This window comes from Pollicipes pollicipes, unplaced genomic scaffold, assembly GCF_011947565.3.
Source record: "Pollicipes pollicipes isolate AB1234 unplaced genomic scaffold, Ppol_2.1 Scaffold_7262;HRSCAF=8765_pilon_pilon_pilon, whole genome shotgun sequence".
Classification (NCBI taxonomy): domain Eukaryota; kingdom Metazoa; phylum Arthropoda; class Thecostraca; order Pollicipedomorpha; family Pollicipedidae; genus Pollicipes; species Pollicipes pollicipes.
The window spans coordinates 14,538,518-14,550,379 of NW_023597055.1; positions in this window are offsets into that span (position 1 = coordinate 14,538,518).

Genomic DNA, 11,862 nt, shown 5'->3' on the forward strand with positions numbered 1-11,862 from the left:
TGCATCATTGCTTAAACCAAGCCGTAGCGATTCGTGGTTGATCTGACCTACACGCGGGGATTATACGATATGATAAGGTTTTATTTAGCATCGACTCAGAGGTAAGAAAGAAATAAGTCTCGCATTTATACTGGTCTTTTTCTGTCCTGTATTTCTTCCTTTTCCATTTCAATGATATTTTCTTGTTGATGACATCTATTTTTTATTAGTATTCATTATTTGCCAAAAATCGTGGAGATTCAAAATGCCACACTTTGTATTACGAAACTATGTGCTCTCAGCCTTTTATCTCTGGATGTATAGTTATATGTATGTATTTTTAAGTTCATGTCCAAGTTCCATTCGACGCAAAATATTGGTTGTGATTGTGAGAACTGACCAACTCAAAACGTCTTAAAAAATGCGGGACCGTCGCGATCGGGGAACCATATATATTTATTATTTCATTTGTAGGCATATAGACATATACGCATCAGCCGACAAAGAGCCACAAGAGCCCACCGAGGTTGGCTGACCCCAGGTTCCTCACTCATCCTTGAACTAATTTTGCTACCTGAGCTGCCTGAGTTTAGCTATAAATGAGATCCTTAGACCTACACAACTTGTCGAAACGGTTTTTTAAATGGTGCTGGGAGGGACTTTCACAACTTTGTTTGGCAGTCCGTTCCAATGATTCATTATTCTTTGACTAAATAGAATCTGCCTCTTCGAAGTTCCACTCCTACCTTTGTTAATAATCAGACCTTTTTTAATGATCCTAAATATAATCCTACCTTCTACCTTTTGATTTCCTCTAAGCCTCGGCCTATTTTTTGTGTCCCTTGTAGATCTACTTTACCTGTTTCTTTCATAACCTTGACTACCTCTCTCAGATCATCTCTAAGTCTGTATTATTTCAGTAAATACACATCCTAGGCCTTAAGGTTTTCCTTATATCCTAAGTTGCCAATCCCGTTTATCATCCTAGTTGCTTTTCGCTGTACTCTCCACGGCCTATCTATATATTTTTGCAAGCATGAGGACCAAGCCTATTTACGATACTTTAGCTGTGGTCTGACATAAGCCGAGAGCACATTTTTGACAATGTTCCAAATCTTGTAATGGACATTCTTGTTAATAAGTCCCAGCATCGGAAATGCCCCGCTCCTCGCAGCCCCACATTGTTTTTCAGCCTTTGAATCTCTGGAATTCAAACCATTCCTCGATATGGCCCAACTCTCGACCTGTCATTTCATAGCTAATGTCATCACTGCCGGAACCACTCATATGCATCACCTTACGCTTGTCATGATTAAATAGCATTTGCCATACTGGAAGCCCATTTCGCTAGTTTTTCTAATTCGAGTTTTACCTGGTCTGTATTTTCGACACCTCTGTCAGTCTAGAATTGTCATGAAATTTAAGCGCCTTACTTTCTAATTCTCTCCATATTATTCACAACAATAATAAAGAGCGAATGGCCCAACACCGACCCTCGTGAAACCCCACACCCTACAAGCTCCCCACTGAGATTTTGTACCATTAATCACTACTCTCGGTTTCCTGTCTTGCAGCCAAGTCCCTACCCAGCCAATAATTTTCCCCTCATTACCATGCAATTTTATCTGATACAAGACACGCTGTCGTGGCCACTCATCAAATGTCTTACTAAGATCTAAGAAAGCGACATCTTAACTATTGTCTCCATCTACCTGACTAGTAACATTCTCCATAAACTCCGGAAGATTTTTCGAACACGACGTACCAGAAGCCCTAACGTCATTGCACAAGGCGGGGTTAAATCTGACTCTGTGCCTAAGGAGCACGGCACTGGGCATCAGCTCATACATCCGTTGCCTGGGTTTCAGTATTTCACTGTAAACATGCTGAAACTATGCAAATAGTTCTCGATATTTATTATATATATATATATATATATGTATATATATATATAGATACATATATGTATATGTATATACGTATATGCATGTATGCATATGTATACATACATATATGTATATCTAAATTTCTGCAGACAGCAGTGGGGTTTCACTAAACCTGTCTACTCGTGCCAAGTGCGTATAGTACTTCAAAAGAGCTCGTTGCACGCAATACGAAATTAAATGAGAAAACGACCCTTAGAATCCGTTCTCCTAAAAAGGCATGCTGCGCATAATATATTATGGAGGTATTACGCTTTTAAGCAAGCTCATAGAAATGAAAACGCTGATATAGTCTCGTAGTCCCGTCACTATTAACCACCAAATATAAAGGTACATAAAATATGAGGTACAAAATATAAGGTACATCTAGATGTTTGATGCCAGACGATCTGCTATTTAATTGTCTATATAATATGTCATAACACTCCCTGGGTTTGGCAGGGAGGTTCTGTAACCAACAAGAGTCGGTCTTGTGTTTAAACACTTCAATAACTTCTGTTATTGAAGTGCCACGTCAATAACTTCTGTTACTTTGAACAGTCAGTGATCCATATCGTTACGCAATTATTCTGGCGCGAAACCGCTGACCTCTACGCAAATTTCGTGACCTTTGCGAGGTGGAAAAGGCACCAGCAGACCTAAACACCGCTGTGGGAGATGTGTGCTCGGGTGCTGTATGGTATTTGTCAGGACCGTGCAGACCGTCCAATCATTTGAAAAGAGCTCTGGATCCGGTCAGACATTGCATCTTCCCGAGACTGGCGCGTACTGGGATGAGAGGTAGCCGGAAGACATTGGATGAGATTGTACTGGAGTTGTTTCTCCAGTCAGAACGTAGAACTCCGGGTGCAGACCCCTCCGAAGTTGAATGGGAGATTAAATAATTGCGGTGACGTCTGTATGATATGCCGATGCATGCGCAACTTCGTTTGGATTGGACGGCGCGATGCATGTTGCCGTGGAATTTGTTTCCAATAAGCTCGACCTAAGAGTGTTGCTTGCCTTATCTAGCTGCGTTGTAAGGACATTTTGAGAAGGCTAGCTCGGAACCAATTATTTTGAATTCCACGGGGAGGCGCACAGATCTGTAATGTTCGCAGTGAGGTAGCATCGTATTCGTGTGAGACCGAGGTGAGGAGGGCCACTGACACAGACCCCCAACCTACGCTTTGCCCTCCAAACGCTAACTATACTGGTCTCCCTTCTCCCATCCACCCACACACACGCATGCGCTCGTGGCGCGCCCCAGCACCCCTTTGACCTTTTGATTGCTGTTATGAACTTCAGGCGTTCGGGCCAAGGCGATGACATTCAACACGGCTCTTTGTGACACAGGCAATGCCTGCGTGAAATCTGAATACCGATACCCGCCAGAACGTCGGGCAATTTCGCTTGCATTCTCTTGGCCCCTCATTCCTAGATTTTCTCATCATGGGCGTGCTACAGCGGGACTGAATATGTTGCAGTTGTTAATTATGACTTTCCGTCAGTCACGACAAAGTTTCCCGGGCAAAACCTTTTTTAATTTTTTTATTATAAATTTGGTCCGAACCCTTTTGAATGGATGGATCTCTGGGATCAGCGCTCACGCTAAGCAGTGCTTGTTGTGTGAGCCTGACCCCCACCATCCGATCGCGCAGTCCTAGGCAACGGCAGAATTCAGTGGCGAAAGCTTAACGTGCCGCAATGCTCGGCACGGTCCGTCCTGCCCTCTGACGTCAACTGACCTTTAGCGCGTCCGCTGCCACCGGCCGCAGGCCATACCTGTCAAGGGCAAATAGCGAGCGCCCTAAAGCGACTCGAACCCACCCAGCCACGGGTGGGTGGATCGGAAGGCAGGCGCTCTAACCAACTGGGCCACCGGGACGGACATACCTGACCTTCGGACCTTCGTTCGGACCTTCGTTCCGTTCACGTAAAAGTGATCGTTCTGGCGAAAAGGATCCAAACAAAAGCGGAAGCGCTTCTAGCCGGGGGACTAAACCAACGCGGAAGCGCTTCTAGCAGGGGTCTAAATCAACGCGGAAGCGCTTCTAAAAGAAAATACAAGGCTATGACAGCAGGGGTCGCCCTAAACGGAAACTGTCCATATGAAATATGGCGAATGGATAGATGTTATTGATATGGAAACTTGGAGCCGAGTGCACAGGAGGTTCCAGGTTCTTTTAAATGACAAAAAATCGCCTGTTCTGTTTCGAAAATATGATACAACACGTGCATTACGGAAAAAGTTTAATGTACGCTGGTAGCGTGGGAAAATTCAAACATCTACGAGCACGAAAATGCGAGACCTGGTGGGGATAAATTTAACCCTTCGTAGGTTCATCCGGAACGATTTCCGAGTGGCGCGACTTTGCCGCTCCAGATTTCGCTTAGCGGTCGAAAATTAAACATAGGAACGTTTGGTATAACAACTTGAGATGTACCTTGTAAGGTCGCTGACTTACAGCAGGTCAAAGGCAGGCCATGGATTCAGCGAAAACGAACTTTCAGTCTGATGCAACAACAGAGTGTTAGACGAAGCCATACATATCTGAGATAATTTCTTAGGCAACACAGCAATTAAATACACAAATTCCATTGAACTAGAGGCAGTAATGAAGGCCAGACCAAGGTCAGAACCAACATGTTTCATTACTCTGGAGCTTGCTGTATGGGATAGTTTCTGGCATTTATTTCGAATTTATTCACAAGTGAAACTGCATCCTACGTCTTCCACAGGCTTCTTCAAGGTCATAATATGTCACTGACCTAAAATAACCCAGATCAACATTTTGGCTTTAGAAACATGCTCCCTAGCGTAATCTTTCACGCTTATTCAAATGCAAATCTTTAAGTAGTCTAGCACAATTTTGGTCACCATGATCTCCAAAAGTTCAAACAAGATTGCTGACATTAAACGAGCACCGTTTATGTCTTGCTTGGAGCGTGTATCTAGGTTTTGGGGTACCTTGGGCACCGATCTGAAGTTTGCCCTAGTTCCACCTTATTTAACCCCAACATGGGAGCCCCAAATTTTAACGCGTGAGTTCACGTAGAAGTCCGTGCACCTTATGACTTTGGTGTCTCTAGCTCCCTATTTTCTGAGATCTCAAGGGGGTCCAATTGGCCCACACCCAAGCAAAGGGCATTCAACCGGCCACCCGGGCGCGTGTTAAACATTGTGCTTCTGTATCTTTCAGTATATGAGTGCGCCTTTACCATAATTTTTGCGTACGTGCCCAGCGTTTATGATGTACATGACTATATCAATGAAATCGCGAGTTTTATTCTCAGAAATGCAAACCGAAAAATGCGCAAGTCATGTCTCCAAAAAATTAGGTTGCTAAAAATTTCGGGCTGTTTTTTGAAATATCGAATAGCTTTTATCTACAACCAATAACACTAGCCGCTGTTCGCGTCACTGCATTTCCTCATTCAAATGGAATGAAAAGAAAGAAAATGATCGCAAATATGTATCAAGATGAAGTAAGTAACGTGCATTACAGACCTTCCTGAAGGCAGCCATAATTTACAATTCACATCAATTTCCGCCAAGCTTGACTTTCACTAAAATCGACGACGGCAGCTTAGTCTGATACTGTGTGAAATATGTGAAAGCGGGGCGGCAGTGGAAGAACGGGGGGGGGGGGCGTAGCGTACAGTCATGGGCTGAGCTGTGACTTGATAGGGGTCCGAAAAGTCGCGACTCGCAACGAAATGCGATCTTAAGCCCCTGGACCACCTAGGAACCTTATGACCACTGGACGGTTGTGTGTGAAGCCAAACTACTTTTAAAAATGCATAGAAACAATTAAAAGAAGCAAAAACAAAATATTTCGGGAAGTTTTGCTGTCCTCCTATCACTTTTATCTAAAATAGGTTTGACAACGTAGGTTTAATTGGTCTGAAAATTTATGCTCCAATGCGCTGTTTCTCGCTTTTCTTGAAAGTTAGTTGTAGAACCCCAGGAAAATATGAATGCATATCAAAATGATATCCTGAATCTATTTCCTATCATCCCCAACATTTCGTAAGACAAAACATTTTGTCACGTCAAGAGCTGGACGATTCCCGTCAACGCTACTTTTAACACCGCTGACAGCGGCTGCCAGCAAACGCATGTGCGAAAAAATATGCTCTCTGTTCACGCAGCTGGAAAACACCAAGTGGTAACTGGCAGGATCTTCTCCGACGGCTCCACAGTCGTCCCGCGGAGTCAGGGTCGGTCTGAGCCTGGACAGCAAACTTTTTACTAGAAGTACTACCTGCAGTGTCGGCGTGTCTCGAGTAGAAATAGTATGTGCAGCATCGGCAATTCTGGTGCAGATGTCACCTCTTCGTCGGAGCGTCATGGCGCAGATGTCACCTCCTAGTCGGGCGTCATGGCGCAGATGTCACCTCTTCGTCTGAGCGTCATGGTGCAGGACGTCACCTCTTCGTCGGGCGTCATGGCGCAGATGTCCACCTCTTCGTCTGAGCGTCATGGTGCAGACGTCACCTCTTCGTCGGAGCGTCATGGTGCAGGACGTCACCTCTTTGTCGGAGCGTCATGGCGCAGATGTCACCTCTTCGTCGGAACGTCGTGGCGCAGATGTCACCTCTTCGTTGGAGCGTCATGGTGCAGATGTCACCTCTTCGTCGGAGCGTCAGCTGCCTTCACTGGGGTCACAAACAAACGGGGACAACGTCCGCTCTTCAGTTGATAACCGACGCGCATACTCATCAAGTTCGAGAGCCTTTTATAGGCTGAAGCCGATTCATTGATTCAGCGGCGCGCAAGTTGGGAGTTACCTGCAATGGCTGCTGAGGTGTCATGAACCATCACAAACGCCTCAAGACAGGAGATCCATGGCTTGTGCACGAAAGCGTACGACCGTCTTCACACCACTTTTGCCAGCAACATTATTCGTCTTCTCTGTCAGAATCCGTTAGCCTTGTGGCATGGCGGCGTCGGGCTGCCTTGACACACGCTCTTTTCTTGTGACATTTTTCACATCTTCCATGTCAGTCGGATAGAGGATGTGCAATGGCAGCAATAATCGCAATGTTGCGGGAGGATGCCGTCCGATCCAACACCTTGCAAGGAATCCCCCTCAAAAGGTGTACAGCACAACCGGTGAACGACTCCGCCCCCGTTGCTGGGTTTTCCGCGTTTTTACGATTCTTCGTCTGGAATCCTGCACCACTTTTTCAAGGATCTCATGTCTAAATAAAAGGCGTCTTGCTCAATGACGTGGGATGATCAGACACAAAAACACTATGGTGAAAGCAAATATGTTGTCCAATGAGTTCGCATCGGAGCCAGAAATCTCGCAAGGCAGGTGCCTAAACCCCCTCGCCACGAGACAGATGCAATTATGTTATGATCTGAAACATCATATTGTCGGGTAGCAGACTCAAGTCCATCCATCACCTCCGCTGCCAACCTACACTTAAGGTTAACATCCGAATACACCCACGCTGACCTTTTAGGTCCAATTGACTTGCGAAGGTCACCGAACTTTTGACACGTGCAGCCGCTCGGAAGCTCTGACAGTTGTCCTCGACAGCCGCGGTGACGCGGCGACCGCGGGCGCCGATCCAAATGCCACGCAAGCGGCTAGTTCAGGGTGACGTCCGCGTTTTACGCGGACCGCTCTCCGGGACAGCTCCTGCAGCAGCGTGACTCCGACGCGGATCCCTGTCAACGCCGGGTCGTGGGCGGCGGTGCTGGTCGAGTTCACACAGGTCGACCGTCCGGTCGTTAGTCTCCTTTTGGGGGGGTGGGGGGAGGGTGCGGGAGGCGGGGGAAGGGGGGTTGACGATGCCGTGATCTAGACCTTCTGCAGTTCTCTGACGCCCCCACCCTTTAATGCTGATTATCCTCAAGATAATATGCATGACATACTGTGATATGATGACATGATGTGATGTGATATGATATATAAGATATGATATGACATAATCTATGGTTGTGTTATTACACAACCTTTACCTTTATGCCGGTCTCAATTACTATTATCAAACAACATCAAAACCTTACCTTGGTGCTAGTCTTTCTCACAACGCATTGACTTGATCTCGTATGTATATATATATATATATATATATATATACATATTTATATGTATATATAATACATATATATATATATGTATATATAACCAAACCAAACCAAACCAAGCGCCTTTGCCTTGAAAGCAGGGTGGCTCTCACGCTCAGAAATTGCCCAGGTAGCGTCCTTACCTGTGAGGGGACCTGTCTTCCACGTGCCAATCTCTAGGGACTTATGACTGGGATCCTTAGCCGGCTTCATCGAACACGACAAATTTGGAAAAGTCTTTATGAGAGCCTGTGAAGACGTCGCCGGAGTCGCACCTTCACCAACGCCTTGTGAGCAAGGTTCCTGTGTTACGAGAGTCCTTCTGACTGACCGCACCTCCTCCTTGACGAGATCAGCCCTTCTACTTGATCACTTCTGCTCTAGTCCGTTTCTCTACTCTGCATGAGCCCGGCTTGGTCCCGCTGAGGCGCGGCCGCGAGCGGCGTGGGGCGCTGTTCCGCTTGATGTCCCGGTAGCAGATTTTCTCCCTGCTCCAGACATGCCTCTAGCACCTGGGCGTGAGACGCAGCGTCGTCGGCCCACCTGCTACACTCCCACCCGGATGTCTCACCCCTAAATGGTTTTGTTTTCGACAGGGCCCTTCGCCTGCTCTTCCGGCGCGGCCCGTGCGCGCGCATGCCCCGCCCGGTCTGCTGAACCATCACTGGATGTCCGGTCGACATTGTGGCAAGGCGATCTAAAGAGCAGGAATCGTAACAGGGGTAGAGAGAGTGGGGTATAATGTGAGCAATATTACAGAAGAATGCGTACACACGCGGCAGTAGTCAAAATGTGAATTCCGCCTTACATGAGTAACAGTTCTCTTGACCTTTGAGCCGGTTGCTAAGCCGCGATCACCCCTGTTCACGTTAAGATGTAGATTGTCGCTGTAAGCCCGCTCCCTCACCGGCGAGGCTTTAGTGCTGTGCTTTCCCTTTAATTCTGTACTTTCTCCCAAAATAAATCTGAGCTTGCATGTTATGAAATCTGACTTAATATAGTTCCATGTATTTCAAATGCTCGCCGGCCGCTGCTTCCAGGACCGTCGGTGATGTTTCCTAGTTGATATAGGCTTCAGGTTGTAGGACGGGAGTCTTACTTTGCACCTTAAATCACAGGAATGTGCTGATGGACGTTTTTCTGAGAATCTCTATTTTATCTGGGTAATTGAGCTGAACTAGATCGTTAGCTGAATAGTTTCTCTTGACCCCTAAGTACACGATGTGCCTATTAGTCCACTGAATCCCAAATTCCGACCATATCACAGAAAGAAAGTAAAGTGTCATGTTTCACAAAATGATGTCATGTACGTATTTCAAATGACAATTTACGTTTACCTTACTTACGCACAATCGGGTAGGGGTCAATTTGACGCCCAAAAGTTTTTCCAGAATGGATTCCGAACGGCGCGACGTAGCGGCGCTAAATTCTGCATAGCTGTAGACAGCTGAATAGCGGGATGTTTGAAGAAACTTTTAGATGTGCTTTGTAAGGTCACTGGTCTACTGGCAGATAAACATCAGGCCATGGATTCAGCGAAGACAATTTCTAGGAAATCATTCAGTCTGATGTCACAGCGGAGTGCTAGACATAGCCATACATCTCTGCGATAATTCCTGGACAACACGGCACGTGATATAAATTTCCCTGACCTGGGGAAGGAAAGTCAGACTACACTCAAGTCAACCTATTTTGTTTCCCTAGGGGTTGTTGTATAAGGTAATTTCTAGTGCTCATTTCCACTTTACTGACATCAGGAACCGCATTATTTATCTTCCATGGCTTTCTTAAAGGTCGAAATAGGCCACTGACCTAAAATGACCCATGCCAACATTTTGTTTTTAGGAAAATACTACCCAGAGTAATCTTTGACATTATTCGATTGCAACCCTCAAAGCAGTCTTGTATGATTGTGATCATCATGACCGTTGAAAGGTCAAACAAGGTCACTGACCTTAAAAGAGCACCAGCGTCTTTTGCTTACAACAGGTACCTAGGTTCTGGAGGCACTTTGAACACCAACCTGGAGTTTGGCAATGTTTGACCTCGCTTCACCCGAGGCTCATAATGTCGGAACTTCTAATTTTGACACAAATAAGTTCACGTGCATGCTAAAACGCTGTGAATTTGGTATATTTAGCTCTCTTAGTATCTGAGATATCAGGGGGTCAAATTGAGACTCTACACGGGCGAAGGGCATTCATCCGCCCTCCCTGGCGCGTGTTAACTTGCCTCTCTTATCGGCTTTATATCGATTGCCAGTGTACCTGCTTTCGTCGTTGGACGATGTCAGCTACGAGTGTGGATTTGTGTGCTTTTATGAGGGTTTGAGCATGTGCATGTTAAGTTGCCTCCCCAAATTTGGCTTGGAACCTGCGATATTTTTGGCTGGGTAAAACAAAAGCGTAGGTAAAAGTTGGCCACCACGCACGGGGCTACTTTTTTATTGTTTCTGATAGTGGCGTCGCCATGCAGTAGGGTAACTTGACGCCACAACCACAACTGGGGATTATTTTAAGATAATGGAGGAGAACCATTTATGTCCGACAATTTTCTGTCGTTTTTGCCTGTCAAACGCAAGCCCACGCGCTTTTTCTCTCTACAGCCTGAACATATTGTTCCCTGGATGAACATGATTTATTGCTAGCACTCTGGGCCCACTATCCCATTATTGCGGCGCACGCTCAACGGATCTATCTGACCTTGATCCCATACTCCAATAGTGAGGAGTGACCTTTGCCGTGGCATGCGACAAACACGACCGTCGGCCGACCTGTGACCAAGCTGACACTATCAAGCCAAAGGCCAAATGGGCCTCTGATGGGCTTGATATGGGTTCACTAAATGCTTACTTCATATAGGTTCACTGATTCTGGAAGGCGAAATTACCACAATGCGGTTCGCCACATCACGAATGTTGTCAGGAAAACCACAGCGCTCAACCAAAGTCGGGCTTCCGCCGCGACCATTGGTGGTCTACGCGGCAATGTAGTTCTTTTTGCAAACCATTTCATGCATTGTAGCCAACTGGTTCGGAGACGGACGATGCATATAAATTGTCCCGTAACTAACCGTTTCTGTTGAGAGGCATCACCTGTGACCTAGACGGCAGTGAAGCATAATTAAGCTCGAATAAATGCATGTCACCCATTTAATTGAAAACAGTAGTATTGTTTTAGCACCTCTTATGCTTTTGGGACCATGCTAGGAGAATGTCTGAACTTCACCTGTAATCCTGTAACCAATGACTTTATCAAACTAGCAGATTACAAGGGAGAAGTCTTTCACCATGCTGGGCAGGGAATTATACCATTAATAACGTGCGTCTTGTGCATTTAAGTCACAGTTATTTTGTAGGCTGATCGTTTGTCATTTTATCACGTTGATGAAGAACTAGTCCTCATGGATTTACACTGACTTACATAATGTGCCATGCATCCATTCAACCGAAATTCACGCGCAACTCAAGCGTGTAGCAACAATTCAATAATATGCCTGCATATGGCTAAATCAGGCAATGCCAATAGCAAATGCATTGTCCACGGCCACAGTTATCTCGAACTCATTTTCACCACTATTACAACGCATTTTTACTTATCTAACTGATCCAGTTTTGTTCCAGTTTTCCAGATCCAATTTGATCCTTTTGTTCCACACTCACGCAGTATTGTTCAATGCGGTTAGTTTGTAATGAGTTGTGTGGCTTTTCTTGAACACTGTTGATTTTGATTATGCCGTGATAAAGATGCTAAAACCATAATATCGGCCAACTAAAAAATGTGGTACGACGCCAAATTCAGACCAAAACTTTCGCAACCCGCACGCGAGCCACGTGAAAATCGTAATTTCAATAAAACAGCGCTGTTTTACACGAGG